Below are 27,254 nucleotides of genomic sequence, written 5' to 3' on the forward strand. Positions count from 1 at the left end.
AATCAAATTCACTTTTTCTGGCTATGCTGTAGCAGTCCATTTAAAGAGCCTTTTAACTTCAACCTTCAAAAAAACACCAAAAATGCACAATGTATTCAAACAAGCTGTCCTGTCTTCTTCAAGTGAGGTCACCAGGTCTAGCCCAAAGAATCGGTACTTTTTTTCCATAAGCCTAAATCAGTGTGCATTGGAAGCTTCTACCCAGCAGAGAAATAAGATTTCATTTGATCAGTTTGACTGGATCCAAATGCCAATTCCTGAGGTGAAGAGGTTCAACAGTTTGCAAATAAAGTAACTTGCAAACAGATTCGATTTCAAGATTGAAAGATCAGGAAATGACAAAAATGTTTATTTAGTTCATGTGCGAAGTTCCAAGTAATTTATTCTGTGTGATGTGTGAGAAAGTCCTCCGCAATGATTGAATAGTTTTGTTCACAAGAGGACTGTACATCATAAATATGGTGCAGGTAAATTTTGCAGGAAAGCATCAGTTTTTTGTTGCTGCGGTGTTTTCCTGTTCAAAATATGTATAAGCTACAATAATTACTAACAAGTGTAAAGGGAAATGTCACTATTAACCTACGGCTCATTACTTCATGAGACAAATAAATGTAGGTGGCAGTCTTGGCTCAATTGTAGGATGCTTTCCTGAAACAGAATGTTGATCGTTCAAACTCCATCTTGATCTGAGACTTTAGGATAGGACTGAAAGAATGCTTCACTGAAGGAGTTGGAGTTGCCATCAATTGGATGGAAGATTAAACCAAGGCTTTCTTTTAAACATAAAAGCTCGCCTGGCACTATTCAAAGAGGAACAGAAAAGCTCTCCCAGTGTTGTTTATTCCTCAACCACATCGGTCGAACTGATTATTTCTCCCATTGTTGTTTCTACTACCACATTATCTATGAATTGGCTGCCACAGTCTTCTACATTGCAATAGTGACAGTGTGACAGAATCAGGAAATAGAACAATAGGCTGCCAGGTGATAAAGGGGAAAAAGACCTGTCTCCATTTCTGTCTCCAACTACTTTCAATGCAGCAGGGGGATGGATGCTTGTCAGGTTCCCTCTGCCATTGTTGCTATGGCTTGAGTCCTGAGGACAAATGGTTGGGGCGATGGAGTGTAGGTATGTGTCTCTCCAGCAGACCTTGAGGGTGCTAGACCTGTCACGCTCCTACCTATATATGAAGGTAGCCAGACATTGCTTGAATTGCTGTGCTGCTATAGCCTCTGGACAATGAGGGCCATTGCTTCCCAAATACCTGTCTGCCACTCCCGCTCCTCCCTGTACAGATGGATGAAGATTGCTGAAGCCACGGGATATTCTGCTGCCTGGGGTGGAGCAGGATCTGGCAGTCTTCTGAGTGCCAGCGGCCTGGGGCATTCCTTTCTTGACCAGTTATGGAGCTGTTGCAATGAGGTGCTCGCCAGATTATATTCGCGAACTTACTAATGCTAACGTTCCCACTGAGGAGTTTATATCTGAGCTGGTGGGTGTACAGGAGGCAGACTTACCGATGCTTCCTCTGAGACCTCGGTGCACAAGCTTTTTCTCTGCTGTGGTGGTGGACGTTCTACTGGCACCTGCAAGCCCCAGGGAAAGAAGGCATCACAGCCCATTGGTTAGAAATCGTGTGCAATGAATGACGCTGACAGTGCGGTTCATGTGAGAGTCACAGTAGAATGCAGAATGGTGCTTGTTTGGTTCAAAAACCATGGATGTCTCTGCAGCCCTGCAGGACCAGGATTGTCTCTTCGTAGGGGCTGATGTTCGGCACCACTGCAAATATTGCAGGAGCTAGTGGTAAAATGATGGCCTAAAAGCATCAAGGACGCACCTGTAGATTTAGCTGCATATTGGGTATACAGAGAGGAATTGGTGGCCTGAGATAGCATATTGTATAAAAGAAATACTGTCATTCTCCAATAGGAATGAAACTGCATCCCATGCAAGCCACCAAGGAATTGCACCAAGTCTGAGGAAGGCAAGAGAAGTGCTTAACTAGCTAAATATGAGCAACAAAATCAGGCACCACATCAGCTAGTTTAGTGTTTGTAATGTATGTGATATATCAAGCTGAGCAAGTTAGAGTCCTTGATAGACCATGAATGAAGCTGGGATGAAAGCTCTTCACTCTTGCAGGAATTGATATTTTGCCACCAAAGACTATTATTGTGATGGCTAGCAGGTGGATAAGGTCACCTCATTGCCTACCATTGAGATTGCTGAATGCCTGAAAGTACACATCAGCAGTTTCAGCATTCCCAACATTGAACAGAGGGCGATTTTTGCTTATTACAGGGTGAGAATTCAACTGCTTCATAAAGGATAAGAAGTTCAACACTGTACGTCATCTACACATTATCCATAGTCAAATGGAAAGTTTAAGGCAGCTGTAAAATACCTCAAATGATTTAGAAAGAGATGAAGCAAATCCAGTACTTGAGTGGACATTTGAAGGAATGGAGAGTGGTCCAGCAAAAGACTGATGTTATGGCACACTCAGAATATTCATCAAGGGCATGTTGGCTTTGTTGGCAGGGCCAGTAGTTATTGCCCATCCATAGTAGGGATGGCAAAAAATCTACTGAAGTCAGACGTAGTAACAGGCAAGAGTACCAAAATTATGTGTGCGTTATTCTGCATGTATAGGGGGATGTTTGGGCTAGAAATACAATGTGTACCTTTGTTTCTACTGGCTTGCAGTAATGATGCGACATCTAACTGGGGGCTCGCATGTTGCAACCAGTTTTAATAAAGTCACAGTCCAGGTCAGACCGTTGCTTTGGAGCTCAAAATTCTGAAATACTCGTTAAGAAATCAGTAACCTCAGTCCTTTGATTTTATTTTTATTGTTCTTCATTCATTAACACAAATTCTCACTAATTCACTGATGTTTCCAACTTTGCTTGCAATTATCTTAGTTTCACTTAATGAACATTTGCTGTTTTTAAAAATGTTATTCAAGTTGTGTGGGCTTTGATGGCTGGGCCTGTGTTTATGGCCCATCCCTAACAGCCTTTGAAAATTGAGGTTGGTTGGCTCACCGAGCTGGTTTGTTGTTTTGCAGACGTTTCGTTACCGTGCTTGGTAACATCCTCAGTGCAGCCTCCGATGAAGCATCGGTGTGTTTTCCCGCCTGGTTTTTAAACTCTGGGGTCTGTTGAGATGGATTGCCTCACTTCCGGTTTTCCTTCATAGTGGAATGTATATGGGGTCGAGTTCAATGTGTTTATTAATAGCATGCTTCCTACATTAGGAACACGTCGGAACTCACCACAAGACTCCTACGACCGCTGGGCATCAGAGTGGCACACAAGCCCACGTCAACCCTACGACAACTGCTCACCTGAACTAAAGACCCACTCCCCGCCATGGACAGGACCAATGTCATCTACAAAATCCCCTGCAAAGACTGTGAGAAACACTGAAAAGAAACAGGAAGGAAACTAACAACAAGGGTACATGAACACCAACTGGCTACAAAAAGACACGACCAATACTCACCCGTCTGAATCCACATGGACAAGGAGAACCATGACTTCGACTGGGACAACACCAAGATCCTGGGACAAGCTTGGCAGAGACAAGCACAAGAATTCCTGGAAGCATGGCACTCCACGAAGCATGCTTTTAATAAACATATTGAACTCGACCCCATATACATTCCACCACGAAGGAAAACCGGAAGGGAGGCAATCCAGCTCAACGGACTCCAGAGTTTATAAACCAGGCGGGAAAACACACCGACACTTCATTGGAGGCTGCACTGAGGATGTTACCCAGCATGGTAATGAAACATCTGCAAAACAGCAAACCAGCTCGGCAAGCCAACCAACCTCAACACCCACAACCCGAGCTACAGATCTACTCCAAAACGTTAGAGCCTTTGAGAAAGTACTGTTGAGCTGCCTTTTTGAACTGGGGCAGTCCATTTGGTTTAGGTACACCCCCAAAACTGTGAGGAAGTAAGTTCCTGAATTCTAATCAGCGACAGTGATAGAATACTGATTTAGGCAGGTCAGTGTAGTGATTGGCTTGTTGATTAACTTGTTGATGGTGGTGTTCCCATGGATCAGCTCCCCTTGTCCTCCTAGATGGTAGTGACCACTGCTTTGGAAGGTGCTGCCTAAGGAGCCTTGGTGAATTTTTGTAGTCCATCTTGTAGATAGCGCACACCACTGCTAATGTGCCTCGGTGGTGGAGGGGGTAAATATTTGTGAATGTGGTGCCAATCAAGGGGCTGCTTCGTCCTGGATGCTGTCAAGAGTTGAGTTACGTTCTGCATGATTCTTAACCTCTGACCCATCTGTCCACAGCATTTATATGGTTAGTCCATGTAAGTTTCTGGTTGATGGTAAATTCCAGGATATTGATAATGGGGGATTCAGTGATGGCAATGCTCTTGAATGTCAAGTGGTGATTATTAGACTCTCTGCTGTTGGAGTTCCTTATTGCCTGGCACTTGGATGACATGAATATTAATTGCAACAATATCATTCCAAAACTGGATATTGCCCAGGTTTTGCTGCATTTGGAAGTGGACTGCTTCAGCATCTGAGGAGTCGCGAATAGTGCTGGACATTGTGCAATCATCAGCAAACATCTCCTCTTCTGATCTTATGATAGAGGGAGGATCATTGATGAAGCAGCTAAAGATAGTTGGGCTTAGGACACTACCCTGAGGAACTCCTGCAGAGATGTCCTGGAGCTGAGATGACTGACCTTTAGCAGTCACAGCCATCTTCCTCTGTGCTTAGTATGATGCCAGCCATCAGAGAATTTCGTTTCCAGTTCCTGTTGACTCTTGCTGGGTGTTCGCAGTGCCATGCTTGGTCAAGGGCAGTCACGGTCACCTCACCACTGGAATTTAACATTTTTAACCAAGTTTGAACCAAGACTGCAATAACATAAGGAGCTGAGTGACCCTGGCAGAACCCAAACTGGGTTTTAGCGAACAGGTTATTGCTGAACAGGTACTGCTTGATAGCACTAATGACGGTGGTAATTGGCCAGGTTGGATTTGTCCTGCCTTTGCGGACAGGATATTCCTGGACAATGTTCCACATTGTTGAGTAGATGCTAGTGTTGTGACCATATTGGAACAACTTGGCTAGGTGCAGGCCAAGTTCTGGAGCACAAATCTTTAATACTGTTGCTGGAGTGTTGTCAGGACCCAAAGCCTTTGCTAAATCCAGTATCTAGAGCCATTTCTTAATATCACATGGAGTGAATTGAATTGACTGATGACGGGCATCTATGATGCTGGGGACTACAGGAGGAGGATGAGATGGATCATCCACTTGGCACTTCTGGTTGAAGATTCCTGAGAATGCTTCAGCTATATCTTTTGCACTGATGTGCTGGGCTCCCCGAAGTTAGGGATATTTGTGCACCCTCTTCCTTCAGTGAGTTGTTTAATTGTCCACCACCGTTTTTTACTGGAGGTCACATGACTGTAGAAGTTTGATCTCATTTGGTTGTGGAATCACTTAAATCTGTCTATCACTTGTTGCTTGCGCTGTTTGGCATACAAGTGGCCCTGCATTGTAACTTCACCAGGTTGAAGTCTCATTTTTAGGTATAGCTGATGTTATCCCTGACATATCTTCCTACAATCTTCATTCAACCACAGCTAATCCCCTCACTTCATGATAATGACGGAGTAGGAGATATGCTGGGCCATGAGATTGCAGACTGTGTCGCTGTTGATGGCCCACAACACCTCATCAATGCTAGATCTGTTTGAAGTCTATCCCATTTAGCACAATGGTAGTGCCACGCAACATGATGGAGAATATCCTCAATGTAATAGTGAGCCTTTGGCTTCACAGGGCCTGTGAATGGTCATTCTTACTGATACTGTAATGGGCAGACACATATATGGCATGCAGATTGGTGAGGATGAGATCACGTATGTTTTTGCTTCTTGTTGGTTCCTTCAGCACCTGCTACAGACCCAGTCTAGCAGTCCAGTCTGTATTGGTGCTATTGGATCATCCTTGGTGGTGAATATTGATAGGTACCCATCCTTGCTACCCTCAGTGCTTCACCCAAATGGTATTTAACATGGCAGAGTCCTGATTCAAGAATTGAGGTGGACGTGGTACTTGGTATTCAGCAGGAGGTTTTCATGCCCACAATGGACTGGATGCCATGAGGTCTGGAGTTAATGTTGAGGACATCCAGGAAAACTCCCTGTCCAGTGTATATCACAATACCGCCATCTCTGCTGGGCCTCTCCAGCAGTATGCTGAGCCATACCCAGGGCTGGTGATAGTATGTCTGAAAAATTGTCTGTAAGGCATGATTCTGTGAGTATGACTATGTCAGATTATTGCTTGACTGGTCTGTGAGACAGCTCTCCCAATTTTGGCACTAGCCCCCCAGATATTAGGGAGGACTTTGCAAGATTGACAGGGCTGATATTGCAGTTGTCATTTCCAGTGCCTGCGTCAGTGCCAGTGGTCTGTCTGCTTTTATTCCTTTGTGATGTTTTAGCGGTTTGATACAGGTGAGTGGCTTGTTAAGCTATTTCAGAGGGCACTTAAGAATCAACTATATTGCTGTGGCTCTGGTGTCATACATATGCCAGACCAGGTAAGCACAGTAGATTTCCTTGCCTAAAGGACATTCATAAACCAGATGGTAATTTTATGACTATTGGCAATGATTATTTTAGCTTTTTAATTCCAGATTATTTTAATTCAAATTCCATCCTCTGCTATGTAGAGATTTGAGCCTGTAGAGCATTATTAGGGTTATATTCACCAGTTGCTGGAAAAGCTCAGCAGGTCTGGCAGCATCTGTGAAGGGAAAAACAGAGTTAACGTTTCGGGTCCAGTGACCTTTCCTCAGAACATGCTGCCAGACCTGCTGAACTTTTCCAGCAACTTTGTTTTTGTTTCTGATTTACAGCAAACGCAGTTTTTATTCATTTTTTTTATATTCACCAGTATTCTCTGTTATTATGATAAATATCTTTTGACTTCATTGCAAAAGCTAACAGATTAAAAAACACAACAGCATAAGCTAGTTTACATTGCAATATTTGCACTTATCCTATTCTTTTAACTATATGTCATCTTCATTTAGAAGACATAAGACCATAAGTCATAGGAACAGGAGTAGGCTGTTCGGCCCCTCGAGTCTGCTCTGCTAGTCAATAGGAGAACGGCTGATCTGACTTTCCTCACGTCCACTTTGCTGCCCTTTCCCTTTACCACGATTCCCCTACTGATCAAGAATCCATCCATCTCAGTCTTAAATATACTCAAAGACTCTGCCCCACAGCTGTCTGTGACAAGGGGTACCAAAGACTCTCAACCTTCTGACCGAAAAATTTCCTCTTTGTCTTGATCTTAAATTGGCACCTCTTTATTCTGAAACAATGTCCTCTGGTGCTAGACTCTCCCGTGAGGGGAAATGTCCTCTCTGCACTTACCCTGTCAAGCCTGTGCTTCATTGAGATCACCTCTCATTCTTCTGAACTCCAGTGAGTAGAGTCCCAACCTGTTTAGCCTTTGCTCATAAGACCGTCTCTCCACACCACGGATCATCCTAGTGGAACTGCTGTGAACTATCTCCAATGAAAGAAATTAAAGAATATATTTAACTGATGTTTTCAAAAATATATTTGTCCAATATTCTACATATATTAGTTGACTTAAATTAACGATACGTACATTGCAATAGTAGAATGTATGCCGATGTAACTTTGAATGGAATGTTATAAAGGGAGCTTGCTTCTGGCTTAACTTCCTGAATCATCAATATCAATAAATGACTAACCCTGAAGCACTGTTAAACTTTGCGTGCTGAATAGTAACTTTTGTCAAGCTGCTGCTATGCCTTGGTGACTTTGTTTTATCATAAATAATTCATAGTGCATTCAGAAAAGCAAGCAATTTTCCCTCTGCTTCAGAAAATGACGTCAGGAGCAGGGCAGTTGATCAGTGCTGCAGACGGAAAAATGGTGCTCAGCTATGATTGCTGTATTAAACTGCTACTCAGAAGGCTGCCGGTGAATTCATCATCATTGCACCCTTCATATGGATAGCACATTTCAATGACACTAGATCTGTTTAAAACACTAAAATGATAAACAAGAAAACATACAGCTGTGATAAATAGATGTTTCTGGTAATTTATAATTTGAGGTGATTTTCCTTCTGTTCCATTTCAGGCCTCAAGGTTAAAGTCAAACCTCAACTTCTATTGATTAATTCAGATGATTAAAAACATTACCAATCAGTAGCTTTGTCTACCAGAAAATGACAAGGGCAGTTTTAATGAGGCCTTGAGCTTTCAGAATCATCTTGAATTTATGCTGTAAGCTCTGAATTGCTTGATACTTTGAAGGTGCAGTTTGAAGTAGTTTATGAATAGAAAAAAGCTTCAGTGTCCAAATTGAGGCATTTTTTAAAATTCTACAGTTTGCCCTCAAACTATTGTATAGATATGGCAAAAATATGAACATATACACAGGCTGATTATATGAACTTTCTATTTGTTGGAGAACATTTGTTAGCCACGACCTTTGAAAGAAGTAAATTATCCTAGCATTATACGATAATGCTACAACATCCTAGCTTGTTGTCATGACAGCAGTGTTATTCTTAAATATTATCATAAGACTGATACCATTTTTAATTTTAAAAAAATTAATCACATGTTCATCAAGTGAACAAGGCTAGCCAACAATATAGTCAGCACCTTCCATACCTACGACCACTTCCATCTAGAAAGACAAGGGCAACAGATATGTGGGAAGACCATCATGCTCAAGTTCCCCACCAAGTCACCAATCATCCTGACTTGGAAATATATCGCTTTTCCTTCACAGTCACTGGGTGAAAATTACCTCCCTAATGGCATTCTGCGTCAACCCACAGCAGGTGGACTGCAGCGGTTCAGGAAGACAGCTCAGCACCACCTTCTCAAGGGCAACTAGGGACGGGAAATACATGCTGGCCAGCCAGAGATACCCACATCCCACAAATGAGTAGAAAAAAAAATGCAGCCATTGTAAAATATGTTAACATTTTAGATATATCTAAGGCTCTGTATTACTGACTTGTAGGTAAATTGTAAATCTTAAAACCCTGTTAACACATTTCAAGTTACAAATTTCACTTAAATAGTGGCTGACTTTCTCGGCTTGGATTTTTTTCTCTGTTATCCTGTCACAAATGACATGGGAAAGGCACAAAAAAGGAGGAAATCAGGCATTTAGGCCTTTATCAAGCTCCCCTTTTAATGTCCCTTTGTCTCTTCTTCACCCCCTGCTGCAAATACAGGAGATGGGGCATATGTTTATGCTTACTCCAATTCCCAGGACTAACTGAATGAAGTTGGCAGCAGACACTGGAATCATGGTGAAAAATCTTGATGGAGTAGCAATTGAAGGTCTTACAGCCTGTTGTTTTACCTGCCATAGGTCTCAGTCTCTGGTAAGGCCTTGAAGAGAATATTAGTCCCTAGAAATGACCCTGGAGATATTTGATTGGAGAGTATAGATGAAGTTGTACAGTATCTACTGATGCTGTTTCACCACAGAGTGTGTTGAATGAGACAAATTAGAGGGAGGTCTACTCTGTTTCTAACTGATGCTGTGTGTGTCCAGGATATATTAGATAGAACAATGTAGAAGGAGCTTTGCTCCATCTTGTGCTATGCTTGCCCAGAGAGGGTCTGAAGGCACACGACACCAGGTTAGGGTCCAACAGATTTATTTGAAATCACAAGCTTTCACAATGCTGTTCCTTCGTCAGGTGAAATGAAGAGAAGCACACAGGTACAGAATTTATAGGCAGAGAGATCAAAAGATTGTACAAATGATGTGAGTGGAGTGCCTCTTGGCCGAATAACGAGTCTCAGTAGGTAATCAAAAATATAAGATGGTGTGAGTAAAGTGTCAACAACTGAATAGCAAGTGAAGGGATGACCTATGATCTGATTAATTGATGCAAAGAGATAATTACAAAAAATTAAAAATAAGATAGTGCTGGAGACAAACAAAATGTCTAGAATAACATGATAGGTATAAGAATCGTCTGCTGAGGGTCTAACCAATGTAACAAGTAATCCAAATCTGTACAAGCTAATTAAAGTAGAGAGACCATGATGAGTTATCAAAGTGATGGTGCGTTTACAAGAAGATTTTACAGATACAGAACAGTGTGGTGGGGTTATGTGTAGCACGACATAAACCCAAAAGCACAGTTGAGGCCGTCTTCATGGGTATGGACCTTGGTTATCAATTTCTGCTAGGGATTCTGTGTTGTTGTGTATCTTGAAGGCCACCTTGGAGGACGCTTACCTGAAGATCAGAAGCTGAATGTCTTTGACCGCTGAAGTGTTCTCCAACTGAGAGGGGACATTCCTGTCTGGCAATTGTTGCGCGGTGTCCATTCATCTGTTATTGTAACATCTGCATGGTATCACCAATATACCATTTTTTGGGGCATCCTTGCCTGCGGCATATGAGGTAGATGACATCGGCTGAGTCACATGAGTATCTGCCATGTATGTGATGGTTGGTGTTCCTACGTGTGATGGTAGTGTCCATGTCGAAGATCTGACATGTCTTGCAGAGCTTGCTCTGGCAGGGTTGTGTGGTGTTGTGGACAATGTTGTCCTGAAGGCTGGGTAGTTTGCTCTGAACAATGGTCAGTTTAAGATTTGGTGGTTGTTTGAAGGCGAGAAGTGGAGGCACGGAGATGATCTTGGTGAGATGTTTGTTGTCATCGAAGATATGTTAAAGACTGCGAAGAACATGGCATAGGTTCTCCGCTCTGGAGAAGTACCGGATGATGAAGGGTGCTCTATCGGTCGTGTCCTGTGTCTGTCTTCTGAGCAGATCATTGCGGTTTATCGCTGTGGCACGAGGGAACTGGCAATTGATGAATTGAGCATTGTATCCTGTTCTTTTGAGGGCGTCTTTCAGCATTTTTAGGTGTCCATCTTGTTTCTCCTCATCTGTGCAGATTCTTTGTAGACGCAGGGCTTGTCCGTAGGGGTCTTCTTTAACATGTTTAGGGTGAAACCTAGAGAAGTGCATCATCGTTAGGTTATCTGTATGCTTGCAGTAGAGTGAGTACTGAAGTATCTATCCTTGATGGAGGTGCATGTGTCCAAGAATGAGACTGATTCTGAAGAGTACAACATGGTAAGTCTGATGGTAGGATGAAACTTGTTGATATTTCTATGCAGTAATTCCAATGATTCCTCGCCATGGGTCCAAAAGAAGAAAATAACATCGATATGTCTGGTGAATAGTGTTGATTGGAGGTCCTTATGAGATGCTGTCATACTTTGTTGTCCAGTACTTCCCCGGAGCAGAGAAACTACGCCATGCTCTTCGCAGCCTTCAACGTGTTATCAATGACGATTAACAGCTTGCCAAGATCATCCCTACGCCTCCATTTCTTGCTTTCAAACAACCGCCACACCTCAAACAGACCATTGTTTGCACCAACCTACCCAGTTTTCAGGACAACATCAACCGCAACACCACACAACCCTGCCACGGCAAACTCTGCAAGATATGCCAGATCATTGTGGATACTACCATCACGTGGGAACACCACCCGCCTCCAATCTGTGGATAAGCATCCTCCGAGGCAGCCTTCAAGATACGCAACAATGCAGAATCACCAAGGAGAAACTGATAATCAGCTGTTGACACTTTACATACACCATCTGACACTTTTGATCACCTGCAGAGACTTGCTATTCAGCCTATAGACACTCCACTCACACCATTTGTACAATCTTTTGATCTCTCTGCCTACAAATTCTGTGCGTGTGTGCTTCTCTTTACTTACTTCTGACCTTGTTCACCCCAGGTCAACACTAACACCTCCACGTCATGTCCTGAGAGGTTTCTATGCAGTGTTCAGTCTACATAGGATTGCAAGAATTAGGAGCAGAATTAGATCATTAGGCCTCTTGACCTACTTTGTCGTTTAATAACATCTTAGCTGATCTGGTTGCTGAAAATTCTTGCCTAACCCTTTTAATCTTTCACCACTTTGCTTAGCGAGAATCTGTCAATATTGACCTTAAAAATATTCAAAGGCTCTGCTTCCACCACCTTCTGAGGAAGAGAATTTCAAAGACTTACAAGCCTCAATGAGAACAAAATGAATGTTTTAAATTGGTGACCCCTCATTTTGAAACAATTATTTCTAGATGAAGAAGATACTGAAATGTGGAAAAGAAGCCTTAGCCAAATGGAAACCAAAAGAACTGCGGATGCTGTAAATCAGGAACAAAAACAAAGTTGCTGGAAAAGCTCAGCAGGTCTGGCAGCATCTGTGGAGGAGAAAACAGAATTAACGTTTCGGGTCCGGTGACCCTTCCTCAGAATCTTAGCCAAATGGTGTGGTTAGCAAAATCTAGTTCTGGATTTTGATGTCAATCCGTTTTCAAGTGTGAAATTATGGAGTACTTGTCAGTGCCGTCTACTGTTTGTTTATTCATCAATGGGATGTAGGCATTGCTGGCAATGTCAGCATTTGATGCCCATACCCTTTTACAGCAATTAAAAGTCAACCACATCATTGTGGATCTGGAGTCACATATAGATCAGACCAGGTAAGTGATGGTAGATTTCGTGAAATCTTCTTTCGTGAGCTAGACTTTTGTTTAAACAACAACTAATGATGATTTCACAGTCAGCATTACTGAGAACAGATTATAATTCCAGATTTTAAAAAATTAACTAACTGAATTTAAATCCCACTAGCTGCTGTGGTGAGTTTTGAACCGGTGTCCGTGCATTAGCTGAAATATTGGCCAAGTGACATTCCCACTGTGGCATTTCCTTAGCTAATTCTCCCATTGTGACAGTTTTTCTGCACAGACTATCTGTAACCTTCCTGAGTATGCTTGGTAATTTTGCCTTAGAGTCAGTTTTGTGTCCAGAATCACTTGTAACAGGGTCAAGATTGCCCTGTCTATTTTAATCTGCCACCCACGCCCTACCAACTTGTCAAACTTCCCAGCTACCAATGCACCCAGGTGCCAGCCTACTCTAATGCCTCCTTACTCCCTCTGCACATTCACTTCATTCTGCCGTATCTGTTCACTGAGAATGATTAAATTACATTGAGTAGTAAACACAAAAAAAACTAATTACACTTGGAATTATTAAATAACAATACAATTAAATGTTTACAAGAGATAAAACAATTTCATTTCCTATTAGGCAATAATAATAATAAAATGAAACATTTCAAAAAACGTAAAAAAAAAAGTTATGTAATACCTGAAGGAAACTATAGAAGTTTCATTAAAATTACCTTGCAGTTGAAATCCTTATACTGTCCTCGACTGTTCACAAGGGGTGTTCCACGCCCTCTAGCATCTTGGAGATTTGTAGCTTCACTTCCTCTGTGCTGGTTTAAGGCCTACCCACTTTCTTATTACAGAGGCCTCCGGGACTGGCTGGTAAATGGGTAATATTTCCCGCAATTGGCAACTGTTAGACTGTTCCAATGCCACTTGAAAGTTCTGGGTCAAGGTGGATTGGGTATTTCTTCGTATGTACTGTGGTTGGGAGAACCACAGATTCTTATCATATGAAAACTGTCAATGTGCCAAAGCCATCAACCACCAGATGACCCCAGCTTGATCTGAAAGAGGAGCATAAGAACATAAGGAGCGCATTGGAAAGTACTGTACAGCTGCATGACGTACATCTCTTAAAGTGTATGGAGAATGAACTGGTCCCTGCTCATTGATGATAACTTGAGTCCATTCTAAATATGATCTCAAGTTAGAACATTTCAGGGCCTCTTCCACACTATATGGTCGGAAATTTTCATGACATCAAATAAGACTACAGCTGTTGAAAGGATATTCCCCTGCACATACTAATGTTAATTGCAAAATTATTTGTAAAAATGTTTGTTAGGAAGAACTGTGACTTGTCCAAATGCCAGATGCTAAAATTCTTCCTTCATATTACTGGATCTCGGCTTTCAAGTTCTTCGTTCATAATTCTGGAGTGCCGTAGTTCCAATCACTTTTCTCCTTATTGGTTTTATTCTTTGGATTTGGATGGGTTATAACTATTTAAAAACAGGATGAAGCACATTAATAATTTTCTACAATTTAAATGTTTTTACTTTTAAATTGAAGTGAGATTAGAAGATGGCAATCATGCTTCAAGTTCTATTCTTGATTGCCATCAATGAACAAGTTTCATAAACTCTTTGCTTAAAAGATGCAGTATCATTACAATGAAGAAGTTTATTTCACAGCTCTAGAGGAACCAGTGAGACTATAGCAATGCTCCTCCAATACTGATTCTCCATTTATGAACCACAATGGAGTTATTTGTAATTCCACCAGTTTGAAACAATGGAAACCTACCAAATTTTTTTTGTATCTTGCTAAAAAAAATTGGCTAGCAAAAAGTGCAGTAATACTTCTTAAAGACTATGGCATACCATTTCCATATAGATGACAGTATAATGGTAACACTTTAGGTAGCTGAAGATCATTTTGTCTATCCCCTCAAATCACCATAATTATCTTGAAAATATAACTGCATATCGTCTTTCCAAAATCCACTGTGTTACCTTGTTTGGAATGTTTTCATTTTAAGTTGAAAAGTTGTGGCCGTGCCTGGTCCACCACGATTAAGAGCAATTTTACTTTCACAATCTTCTGTACTTCACCTTATTAATTTTGCAACCAGGCTCTTGGGCACCTTTCTTGTTGAATCATGCAGCTGCAGAGGTGGAAGGGCTCAACACTCCCAGGATCTTCTGCTGTTCACACCACTGGCACGGCATTTAAAGCCCAGCTGCATACCACTTCAGACGCTGCAAGGTAGGAGCTGTCCATTACGCTGTGGTGTTCAACCATTTATCACTGAGGACACAGCCCAGTGCAAAGGAAAGCTCTTTTCCCAATTCACAGACAGGTAACTGGAGGTGTTGCTGCAAGACACCATACCACTATCCTGGACAGGTAGCTGCCTAGTTATAAGAAATGCCCAGCAGTGCAGGAAAAATTTTGCTGATCCTTGTACTCTGTAAGGGTAAGTACCACCATCTTCGATCTGCTATCTCACATTCACAGGACCATTGCTCACTCTAACTCTGCCACTGCAGTCAGCAGAGCTCCTGGATTACAATTCTCGCTCTTGCGTACATAATTTCCACTTCAGCCTCCCAAACTATTAACCCTTTCTGCTGTCAGTGCTTCTTACTCACCTCATTGACTCTCCTGCTCATCAACAACACTAACTACTCTTGCATTCACTCCATACTCAGGGCAACTATACCCTTTGTCTCATTGCAGGAGAAATTGGCCAGTAAACCCCAGACTTATGTTACTACTGCACCCTAAATGATCTCCTTGTAACTGCTGGATTGGATGCACTTGACCTGCAAGATCAACCATGTCCACCCTCCAGACTGCAATCAAATGAACTCCTTGGCTGACTCTGATGTTACCCCCCTGACCAACCATAGTTCCCCATCACCTTCCTAAAGGCTCCCCCCTAAGACTTTCAACCCTGACCATTTGATCCTGGGCCTCTGATGGGTGCATGCAAGCGGCTGCCTGCAGTAAAAACCTGACAGCCTCTGATGGGTCAACAGCAATTGGACTGTTGGATGTCCACTTCTGGGGTCCTTGATCAGAGTAAGGTTGGCCACTCATCGCTCAAGTACTTGACTGCGTTTATATGGCTGTCTTTTCCAATGGTAACAGTGCGGCTCTCTCACTTGTTCTCTGGCCTGTGGCAAGGCCCCCTGCCATTTGGATTAAACACACTTCAAATACTGACATTCTGAACAGCTATATATCATTACATAAATTAAGCTTTCCTTTTTGTTCCCTCAGCTGCTAAATTAAACCACAAGGCTTTTATGTGGTTGTCATATTTCTGGTACTTATATGTAATGGTGCAACTGTATCAGGCAGCAACAAAGTCTAGAAGCAATTTATAATAAATAGGCACCATGCTACTTAGTCTACAATATTAAAAGCTTGTTCCATTTGCATGATTCCAATGTGGAAAATTAATGAAAGTCAATGTTCTCAAATTCCCTGAGTTCTCAAGAATGCAAAGACAGTAGCATCGAACTCTTTCTTCAGTGTACGGTTCTCTTTTGTTAGTGCAGAGAAATTGAAATGCATAAATCCTTTTTATAGTATTTCCCACCTTAGTTGCCAATTAATTTGCTTTTGCAAAATGATCAAATGCTACTCGGGACATGAAATGATGAGTATTATAGTCTGGGCATTTATACTGATTTATTGATCACCAGCCCTTCCACACTGACCCTGTTGAAGTAGCTGGAATCGAAGAGAGGGAAAGTGATCAGTATGAGGCCAGTGGGAGTCTGCCTGCTCCACAAGCACTCACAGTACAGCATTGCTGACTCAACGCAGGAGGGAAGGGAGGTGAGTATTTGGGCTCTGATTGTTCCCACAGCTGGAAGCAAGAGATTGCACCAAAGGACTTTCACTATAAGAAAAATATTTTTGTACGTTTACAGGATTATGCGGACGCATGTGATCTTTATAGCCATTCTGCCCCTCACAAGCTCATAGAGTGTGAGGCGCAGACCAATGTCCAGGAAACTTTGAGGATCTGTTTCTACTCCTCAGCTATAACTTCCCCAAAGGTGCAGCAGGTACTTAAGCAGGGCCTAAATTGAGCAGCTCCAAGGAAGCTACTAGCCACTGTTTCAGTGCTTTATCGAAGTACCAATGAAAAAATATCAGCAGTTAACCTTGTAGCAGTAAACAACGAGCTCTTCATTACAGCAACAAAAACAAAATAACATTGACTTCAGAGTCATGGAATGATATCTCTCCTGCCACAGGAAACTGGTTCTCTTTATTTACTCCATCAAAACCTTTACAAAATTATTTTGAATAACTATGAAAGACATTATCATTCTTAAAATGTGGCAACCAGTGTTGAATTCAATACCCCAGCATGGGTTTTGAAAAGCTCAGCATAATTTCCTTGCTTTGTATTCTATGCCTCTGTTTATAAAGTAATTATTGTGATTGACAAGTATTTCCAATTTATACTGCTGCCTTTTTGCTTTTGTGAACTCAGACCCCCTGGTCTTTCCATCACGCACCCATTTTAACACTAGCTATGTAAAATTTGATAGATAACTAGTCCACCACCTTCCCACCCATTCCCAGCTAGACCCCTATTATATGTGTGGTGTGGAGGAGTAAGGCAGCCCTAAACTTATTTACCCTTGGATGTTTTGAGGTCCTTAAATGGCCAATTAATGGCCATTGAAGACCTCAGCTGCCTCACTGCACTTATGGCCTGAGCAATGGAAAATGGGCGAGAATAGAAAGGCCTTTTTCTCAACAAAGTTGATGAAAGAGCGGGAATAAGGTTGAGTAAAACCTTCAGGTCAGACCCTGTGCATATCAGGGAGTCTTTCCCCAAGATTCTACCACCTTTTCTCTGCCTCCTTGAACACCCACCCTTTTCATAGGTTGCCTAATCCCATGCCATTCAGAAGGACGTGACTGACTTATCTCTTGATTCCATGTTGTCTTCTTTATGGGCCTCCTGGAACTCCTAGCAGCATTCATCACTCTGTTTAAGCATTCGGGGCTTTGAGAGCTGCCAACTAATTGAATGGGCCAGCAGCTCTTAAAGGCAGGACTTTCTGCCACTGAGTGAAGGAACTCCTCCCTCCCTCTTGTTAAGACCACACATAGTACAACGTCACTGCAGGGCAGCTTTTTAAAAACTTGTAGTTGCCAATTTGTAGTTAACTTACTCAATCTGGTTGGGAGGGTGCAACATACGCCTTCTCCCATAAAATTCAGACCATTGTCTCTCCTCACTTTTCCTAGATGCATTGTTTCATACTTATCTGCACTAAATTTTAGCTGTCTTATATTCATCTATTTTGCCTGTCCATGTCCTCTTGAAGTATGTTACCATCATCCTCACAGTTTACAATATTTCCAAGTTTTTTGTTATCTGCGAATTTTGAAATTATGGCCTGTATACTCAAGTCTTGGTTATTAATATACATGTATCAAAAAGAGCAGTGGTTCTGATACCAACTCCCTAGAGACTGAGTATAGCTAATCTCTCAAAAACAGTCTCCTTTCCCATTCTATAGTAAACAGCCTCCTCCCACATTTGCTTCAATATCTAAAAACTAGTTTGCTTTCAATGTGCTCAAAGTATCGAAAAGCTATTTTGCCTCAGTACATACTATTTTACACGATTAGCTTTCAGTTTAATCTTGAAATTCTCAACAGTACAGGACTGCAGCAGTTCAAGGAGAACACATCATCAGAAACACAGGGATGTTCATTTGCCATTGCAAGATTTTAAGATTAAAATTGTTTAAATAAATTAGATATACCCAGTTGGTTCTCATTATGCTGAAATTTGGTACTTAGTTGAGACTTAACGACAACTTTTATTAGTCTCTATCTTATTTCTTAGATTTGAAATGCAATGGATTTATTTAACACATTGTGGTAAATTTTGGTTTCACTGTCATGGTGATGAAAAGTCATGTCTGTGCACCCTGATTCCAAATCCCAACTAAGCTCATCTTAAAAACTGCCTGATTTTTATTCCACTGATCTGCTGCATTTAGTAATTCCAGAATCTTGTATTTTATTTAAAGCAATTTGTAATAAAATCAGGTCTGCACTCTGGTTAGTAAACGTAACAGTCTTTATTAAACATTATGCTGTAAAATATAGAAGTGGAAAAGCACATGTCTGAGAACTAAACATTTAGGTCCAGGTTACATACTGTCTGCCGTCACTAATGACGTGTTTTCTTTTTATCATGGTATCCCACACATACACAGCTAGAGGCAAATTCCCAATTTAATTACTGAACTCAAAAGGCCCTGTTAACAGTCAGTATACATACCACAGTATACACTACTCTTAAAACTGACTATCTGGAAACTGGACATCCTTGGAATGTGCCATACATCAATAATAATCTCTGGAATACTACCTGAGCCGCATGCAATTTGGCTTGGACAGATAAAATTAGAGACATGAATTTGTGGCTTAAAGTCTGGTGTGGGAGAAGTAGGTTCCGGTTCATGAGCCCTGGCACTGGATGAAATGTAGTCTGTTCGCAATGAGTATGGGAGGAAGATTTATTCCTTTTACATTCCCAACATTATTTTTTTCTAATAATAGCGATAACATTGTGTGCAGTGTTTCTGTGAGATAAGGGAGAGATGTCCAGTTTTGAACTGCTTGAAGAATTTTGCTGGACAGTCTTTCAGATCAAATGAAGATAGCTAAAAGAAATAGCAGCACCTGTCCAAAAGGAGGATTGAACATAATTATTTATGTTTAACTGTAACTCTGCCACATCTCACCAAGGCTCATAGATGATAGCTCTCACAATCGAGAGAGGTGCATCATGGCCACTCGACAGCTATCACCCACATCATCCTCTCAATGTATTAATCTCCCTTCCCTCTGCACTTTCTTCTTGTTCACTGGGCACATCTAACTACCCTTTTTGCTCCTGCATCACCACTAACTGCTCTTTCATCCACTTCCATTCTACTCTGTGCCACCCTTTGTCTCAGTGCAGGAAATCTAGCTCACAAGCAAGCCAAGAAGTCCAAGGCCAACTGGGAAGGGGTAATTTTGATCTAGTTCTTAATTCCCTATGAGAGGAAAATTCTGGATTTGTCTGGAGGAGAGCATGACCACTAACGTGGAACAGAGAGACCTCAATAGGCAACCAACCCAATAAGCTTCACTGAGCTGTCCAACACTTGCATTAGCACTGTTATTTGTGCATCTTTATCTCCACAAGCTTTTATTCCTCTTAGATCACTAATTCTCTCTCTTCTCCTGCAGGCATGAGTGGTACCCAGTGAACATCCATAAAGCAGCCAGCGCTGAAAGCCCTCAGTTCCACCTCCTCTTCTAAGGAGGAAGTCACTGAGCCCTCATGAAGGTGCACCAGCAAGGTTTTCACCTGCCCCCTCCACCATCTCGGAGACTTTCACTTCAGTGCATACACTATTAGACTTTGGAGTGCAATCTAGTGAGCACATTCAGTGACACGTGTCCGCAGCGTGTTGAAGGAGAAACACCCCAGGTCTCTGACACTCAGAGGATCGTTGGAGGTCAGACGCCCACTGTGCCTAATGCAAAAGACAAGGCGCCTGTTCTTGGCCATTAATGACTGTGTCAGAATTGCAGAGAGAGGCACAGGAACAGCAAGCAGGTTTGTCAAAGGCACTCTGCAAGCTCAATTAAAGGATGGACGAGTCCAGCAACATTATCAGTAGTGTGCTCCTGCATGCATGTGCCTCTATGGAGAGGTTGGTGCCTAACATAGAAAGCCAGGACCAGCACACTCCCTGTCTGCCAGATATGTGCACTCTGTTGCTTTAGCCATAGGTGCTCAGCATCAATGGCAAGGCCAGAAGGGAATGAGGCAACTTAATCTCTCTTCCAGATACCCCTTTCTCTCAGATGACAGGATGTTGTTAGCAGGCACTCAGAGGGAGGAGGAGCCAAACAAAGGATCCCCAGAAGCATCTTAGTAGGACACTCCACAGTGCTTGGCCCCTGTCCCTTCCCCATCTCTGATTACAAAAGCCTGGTGCAGTTCAAGCTGAGGAGGGTGAGTCTGCATCTGTTCGGGAGACTCTTACCAGGCCTGGTCCCAACAAGCCAAAAGATACAACTGCCAAAGTTTTCCAAGCAAACAGGGCCAATCACAGACCAGGATTAGTCCACCCCATCTAGTCATGGGGGACAAACAGATAATAAACAGAAATACTTGGAAATGTATATACTGGTTATCCATTTTGACGTATACAAGACGAGTTGGACCAGTGTCTAACTCTCAAATTTTACAGTATTTTCCTTCTGAGTATGTAAGCTGAGACTGCATGTAGACATAATGTATGGTGGAGGAAGCAGAAAACTTACTGACAGCACAAAGGTCACATGGGTGAAATATCATTATAAATAACCCTCTGCTTTTGTAAAAAGATACTCACTCGCACTGTTAAAATCTCTGCCGTAGTATGAATTTTGCTGTCAGACCTGATCAAGTAATACCCATGTGAGAGATGACAGTCTCTTCAGATATTTCAAGAATGTAAGAAATAGTAACTGTCAATCGTTTATCTCTTGCAAGCAGCTGATTCTTGACTGCAGATAGCCTCAGATGTTCTTGAACCATGATGTTGGGGATTGCAGCCAAAGCATTGCACTTTGATGTGGACAACACTGAAGCCAAACACAGTGTGCAGGAATTGTGTTAGGCTCTGGCCTGCACACATCATTCCACATTTAGCTTGTGATTGAGAATACAAAATCAGTGATGATTCTACACATCTCTGCAAGGAAAGGTTCACTCAATATATCCGTTTTTCATGGAGGTGCAGTGCCATTTAAGGCTGGGAGAAAGACAATGGACAGCTCATACAGCTACTCTGCCTCATAGCATATTGGTCTGTTGAGAAAATCTGAACACAGCATTGCCTCTCAAAGATTCAACGTTGTCATAATAGATGCCCAAGCATTTCAGGGCTACTTAGCAGTCTACGTGCAGTCTGAAATATTGAAGGGTTACTGACGATGGAAAGGTCAATTGGAGATTCTACAGGATTTCTGTCTACTTGCTGCCTTCATGACAGACTTTACTGCACAGTAGTTGCATATGATCTGCTTAAGAGCCTTGAGTGCCACCTAACCTTAGCACTACATAAAGTTAGCGCTCTGCCTCACTGCTGCTTTTTTGCCTAATTGCTGATAGGACATGTAATGTGCAGATCGTTGAAATTATGATCATCCAAAGATATCAAACATATCAGATGGATGATGAGATATAAATTCAGCAACACAAAAGATCAAGATGTGGAAGTGCCGGTGTCGGACTGTAACCCATTGGACTATAATATGGTACTGTGTGACAAGAGATCAAGACAGAAGCAGAGAGTGCAGGAGAAACAATCAGGTCTGGTCGTATCTGTTGTGAGAAAAGCAGAGTTAACATTTTGATGCCAGTGACTCATCATCAGAATGGTCAAAAGGTCAAAGACTGCAAAACAACGAAGCCCTTATGTCTTTGTACTAAGCAGGGTCTGTTTTGCAGATTAACAACGGAATGTAAAACAATTAAATGAAGCCCAAGACCAGCTTATTTGTCCTGGAAACTGGTGTCTTACAACATCAATTCCAAACTTGACAGACCTATTTACTTAAGGTATCATGACATGTGAAGTTCTGATATAAAGGTACCTGCTTCACCTTCAGTCATTCTCATTGTGTAATGGGGTCAATGCAGTCATCAGTCAAGTGTGTGTAATGTACAATACATGAAGAAACACAGAACCCAGACTGTGATATTGTTGCCTAATAAGTAGTTAGTGTTGTAAATAAACTCCAAGTTATTTGACTCAATAAGAACCCAACTAACATAAAGAAAACTGCATCAGAAGCAGGTTTAATTAGATTATCTCAAGCCTCTCAAGCTTGCCAATGCATTGTTGTGTTGTGTTTTCTTGTACAACGTCCCTAGTCAATGTCCTGATCTTCATTCTCAGAATATTGTTGTTCTCTCATTTTGTCAGCTCCAGTCGTGATGGGCACAGTGTGCCCGTTCTGGGTTATATTCTAAGAGGCATCAAAACCTCATCGTAAGGATTCCCATGACTAATTCCATGATGGCCGTGGTGGAAGCATGAGTACGTTGTATCTTCATTCTGCGTCATTCTAAGGCTTTCGTTAGTGGTTTTTGAAGAGTGTAGCCATTGCCTCACAGCTACCATTCCTGTTTGGCCTGAAGACTTTGAAAGAAGGCAGGGCATGTGCTACAGACAATGTACTATATGTAACAGTCATTGCCGCTCTAAGCATATATGGCATAGATCTCCAAAATTTAACATCTTTGTTCACATATAATTTGAACATTGATGAAGTGGAAGCGTTTTCTGCAGATTGCTTTGAGAGTGCCATATCATCAATCTGGATACAGTCAATAACACCCTGCAGCCGACGATGATGAAGATTCCCCCGTCTGTGCTGCTTGACTCACCTTGTCATGGGGTTAGAAATTGAATAGCTGTGCTTGGGGAAAAATGACTTCAGTAGTGTCCCGGATATCTTTGTGTCAAGAATAGGAGATACTGCACAAGAACCCTTTCAAGAAGCCACTGGGATAAAAAAAAGTCAGTGCATATTTAACCATGATGGCCACTGGGCTGGGATTGCCACCTAGTCCTCTAAACACAAGTCCTCTGTAGCTGACACAATTTGGGGATGATGGTCCAGCGGATCCTTATTCAGTGTATGCACCGTCTTTCAGACTGTTGAAGAAAATAGTGAGGCCTGTAGATGAAGGGGTCTTAACAAATACTTCAGCCTCCTTTTGTGGAACTCCACCTGCTCGTTCTGTCTCTGGAGGCTGCGTGACTGCTGTTGGAGTTTGCTGTCTTTAATGTGTTTGTTGACAAAGTAACAATTGCTGTATCCTTCTATGTTTCCTTCATTGTTACATCAAGACCACAATGGCTCCAGCCTAGGCAATCTCCAAATGATATTTATGAACAGAGCATTCTGTGGGGAATGTCAGAAAGATATTGCAATATTTTTCAGGGAACTCTTGAGCTCTGACATCCATTACAATAAAGCCTGATTTTATGTCCTCACACAGTGTGACATGGAGATTTCCTAAGTAGGTCATTGCCATGCCTACAGAAGGAAGTCTGAGATATGCTACATCATGCACTGTACCACCAAGGTCTTCATGCTACATTAGGAGTCGATTTCTGCCACTAAGCCACCATTATAACTCCTTCACCAACACTTCAAATAAAGGCTTCCTTCCATATCACAGACCTTACATACTTATAGTTCAATATGCGAATCTGGCAGCTGCAAAGCATTGTCTTTCAATGCTAACTATGGAATGTGTTTGTGAAATGGGAACTTCAGGTACCACTTTTAAGTAATGTTCTCATTACATTTGCTTTGCTGATATAAGAATGAAGCAATTTGTATTGCAACCATCGTGATTTTTTTAGATAATCATTTTTAACATGTATTCTCAGACATTTCTGCAAATGGGTGGCATTACTGAATCAATTGAGGCATTATTACTGCAACTGCCCTTAGCAGGACCTCAAATCCCACTTTGCATTTGGTTTCAACCATTTCCTATATTTAATGTACAATTGACTTTTGATCCAACATGGCAAGGTTTCAACTTGGTTTCATTGTGAATAACTTGCAGGCACCACTAGTGATGCACAGATGTCCCTCATTCTTCATTTTCCCTTTGTGTTACTGTCCTGCCTTTATGACCTTTCAACCTCCCCCAGTTTCTGCAGACTCTGTTATAGAACTGTTAAGCAACTTTACCCCTAGAACGCATACTGTAGAAATTCCCATGCACTTGTTGGCCCTGTACCCTCCCCATTTAGAGGCCATGACTTGTACGAAAATACCATTCTTCTGGAACTTTCAGTCACATCCTATTCGATATAATTGATACAATATCCTATTGCTAATTGTCGCCTAATACTTTTGCTAATCCCTTAGTAAACCATTACAAGGAATCTCATCCTCAGATTTGAATTGCCCACTTTTACCAGAATTCCATGGACTGCTGTGATAAGCCTCTGACCAATATTGACCAAATCTCAAAACTGAGTGTGGCCCAATCTCTGGAATTGGCTGGTCAGCCCCAACTGACCATGGTCCCATGGACTGATATCCCCACAGCACCCCAAGTGACCAACTGTAATCCCTGGCCTGGTTACACTTAACTTACAAGACTGACTGTGGTCCAGTTCCCATACTGCAAAGTCGTGCACCCCTGGACTCTTGCAGGATTAAGCGTCTGACTAACCAAGGCGTGGTCTGAACAAGCCCCTTTCCTGACTGAGGTGGTAACTCCTGTAAGCTCCCTTTACCCCACTAAGACTGCTCCCATTTGACTTTCACACATTGCCATTTGCTTAAAGCACATACGTGTATTTGCTGTGTAAGCCGCTGGTACATGTTGCAGGTATGATGTTAATGTAACACACTGCCAAGTAATGACACATCCTCCTTAAGTAAAAACCGAAAGAACTGCAGATGCTGTAAATCAGGAACAAAAACAGAAGTTGCTGGAAAAGCTCAGCAGATCTGGCAGCATCTGTGAAGAAAAGATCAGAGTTAACGTTTCGGGGCCGGTGACCCTTCCTCAGAACTGAGAGCTCACCACCGTGACAATCTCCCTGCTGATCCATATGTGCTAAAAAGCAATGCTAGACACTGAGGTTGGCAGCCTTTGTCTAAGTACGAAAAACCCCTTAAAATAAAAGAGCAATGATAAGTACACAGAGACTTAGAGCACCCTGTGCTGCCACATGAGATGAATGTGTCCCTATATGCAAAGTAACCTGATAAAAATATTCAAGTTGTAGGTGTCCCTGAACTCCAAAGTAAAGTGTTGAGAAGCTGAAGTGATTTCTGAGTTGGTCTGAGAGCAGTCATGATGATACGATGATGTTAGTAATTTGCCAGAGTCAATTTGTGTGGATGAAGGGTCAAGGCAAATTGGTGGTCATGAAGCGTGCACCGGAGAAGCAGATGCATGATGACCAGGATAAGTATTTGGCAAGCTGCAGTTGGCTGGTCCCTGCTTTGAGTTACAAGTTGGGAATTTGTGCCATCTACTTTCTCAGCGGTGGAGAGGAGAATTGGAAGGGATGTGTAAATGAGGTGAGTCGGACCTATAATGGAATGTAAACAAATGAAACTAAGGTACTCATCGCTCTATGGTGAGATTCTGAAGTCATTTGCAAGGCTAGAGCGGAGAATCAGAACATATTTTCTCAATATTGAGAATCTGATTTTTTTCAAGTTCACCTTTCTTTCCCACCTTTCTCTTCATTGCTTATGCCACAATGGAGAGGGGAAAAAATTGCCCCAAATGTGACTTTTACAACCTTCTCTGGGGGAGTCTTGACCCACAATTTGGGATTCTCTGGCCAGGATCACATCTGGCAACAGGCCAAATGCAGCAGGCCTTTATGTGCTGTCCTCACACTTCCCAATACACTCATCCTAGTCCCACCAGTCCCCTTCTCATTCACAAATGGATTGTTTTGCAGAGATAATCAAAGCATCTTTCTGGTCAGTAACATAGCATGACAGTGGGCTTAATTCATTAGCAGTAAGAGCATAGACCATGTTTCACTTGAGTAACTGCAAGTTCAGGAATAAACTACTGGATAGATTATCAATAAACTGTAATATAATAACTTGGAGTAAATCATTATAAATTATTCCAAGTGAACAATATATTTGAGACTATTGCATTAAAGTTCTTCTTCAAACCAACCTCTAGTACCAGTCACCAGTTCTAATACCTTTGTATTTGGTATGGAGTCAAGCTTTATTTGATGATGCTCCTGAGAATAGCCTGTGAAGTATTTTACTTTACTAAAAGTGGCATGTAAGTATCAAATTGTGGTTATTGATGATTTCAGTTTGGTGGATATTAGATGTACTGGAGTTGACCACCCAGAGGTTCAAATGCCAGAAACATTTATGACAGAAATGGAGAATCGATGGTTCCCAGATGAAATGAGTTTGCTGCACCTGTGTGCCTTTATTACAACACTGATACACAAAATAGACTGATCTCTTTCCACGTGTGCATTGAAGATCCTGCCATTTCGTAGCTTACTCTAACCACAGATTTTTTTATGTTTTTGGTCATATCTAACGAGAAATGGAATTGTATAATGGAATGAAAACTTGTTAAGATGATGTAATTGGTTGCATTATCCCTTAAAAGCACCAAAGTAGTTTACTTCTGGTAATCGTTATCAAAGTATTATTCATTAAAGGGTTTTGGTATCACCGCACTAACTTGCTTGAGACAGTGGGAGATTAGGACTGGGGTAGATTATAATTTCAATTAGGCCTGCTGTCTTCAAAAACATGTTTTGATTGTGTGCACATTAATTCAGACAAGATTGCACCATATATTATTGATGCAAATTAATTTAATATAATAGATGCTAGACTTGCATGGAACTGTACTTTGGTCTTTACAAATTGAGTTTTTTGGTTAGTATTTACACAGGATTTAATATAATTTAATCTGACTAATTTATGGTGATAATTTGTTGGCTCAGTAAAACAGTTCAAAACATAATTTGCACCATTAACACAGAACAATTCAAAAATGGTTATTAAAACACAAATCTTAACAGGGTGA

General features: G+C 41.7%; 1 protein-coding gene and 1 long non-coding RNA gene across 3 annotated transcripts in view; one reads left to right on the top strand and one right to left on the bottom strand.

The window, feature by feature from the left end:
- Positions 1-27,254, top strand: part of LOC109911951 (calcipressin-2-like) — a 336,670-nt gene that overhangs the window by 142,838 nt on the left and 166,578 nt on the right. The window lies entirely within an intron of this gene.
- LOC125483077 lies at positions 6,286-17,643 on the bottom strand. Its single transcript, XR_007262069.1, has 4 exons — positions 17,539-17,643; positions 13,312-13,644; positions 7,449-7,583; positions 6,286-6,301 (listed from the first exon to the last, which is right to left on the bottom strand). It is a non-coding gene; the product is annotated as an uncharacterized LOC125483077 (long non-coding RNA).

The sequence above is a fragment of the Rhincodon typus genome, chromosome 5, assembly GCF_021869965.1.
Source record: "Rhincodon typus isolate 14 chromosome 5, sRhiTyp1.1, whole genome shotgun sequence".
NCBI classification, from domain to species: domain Eukaryota; kingdom Metazoa; phylum Chordata; class Chondrichthyes; order Orectolobiformes; family Rhincodontidae; genus Rhincodon; species Rhincodon typus.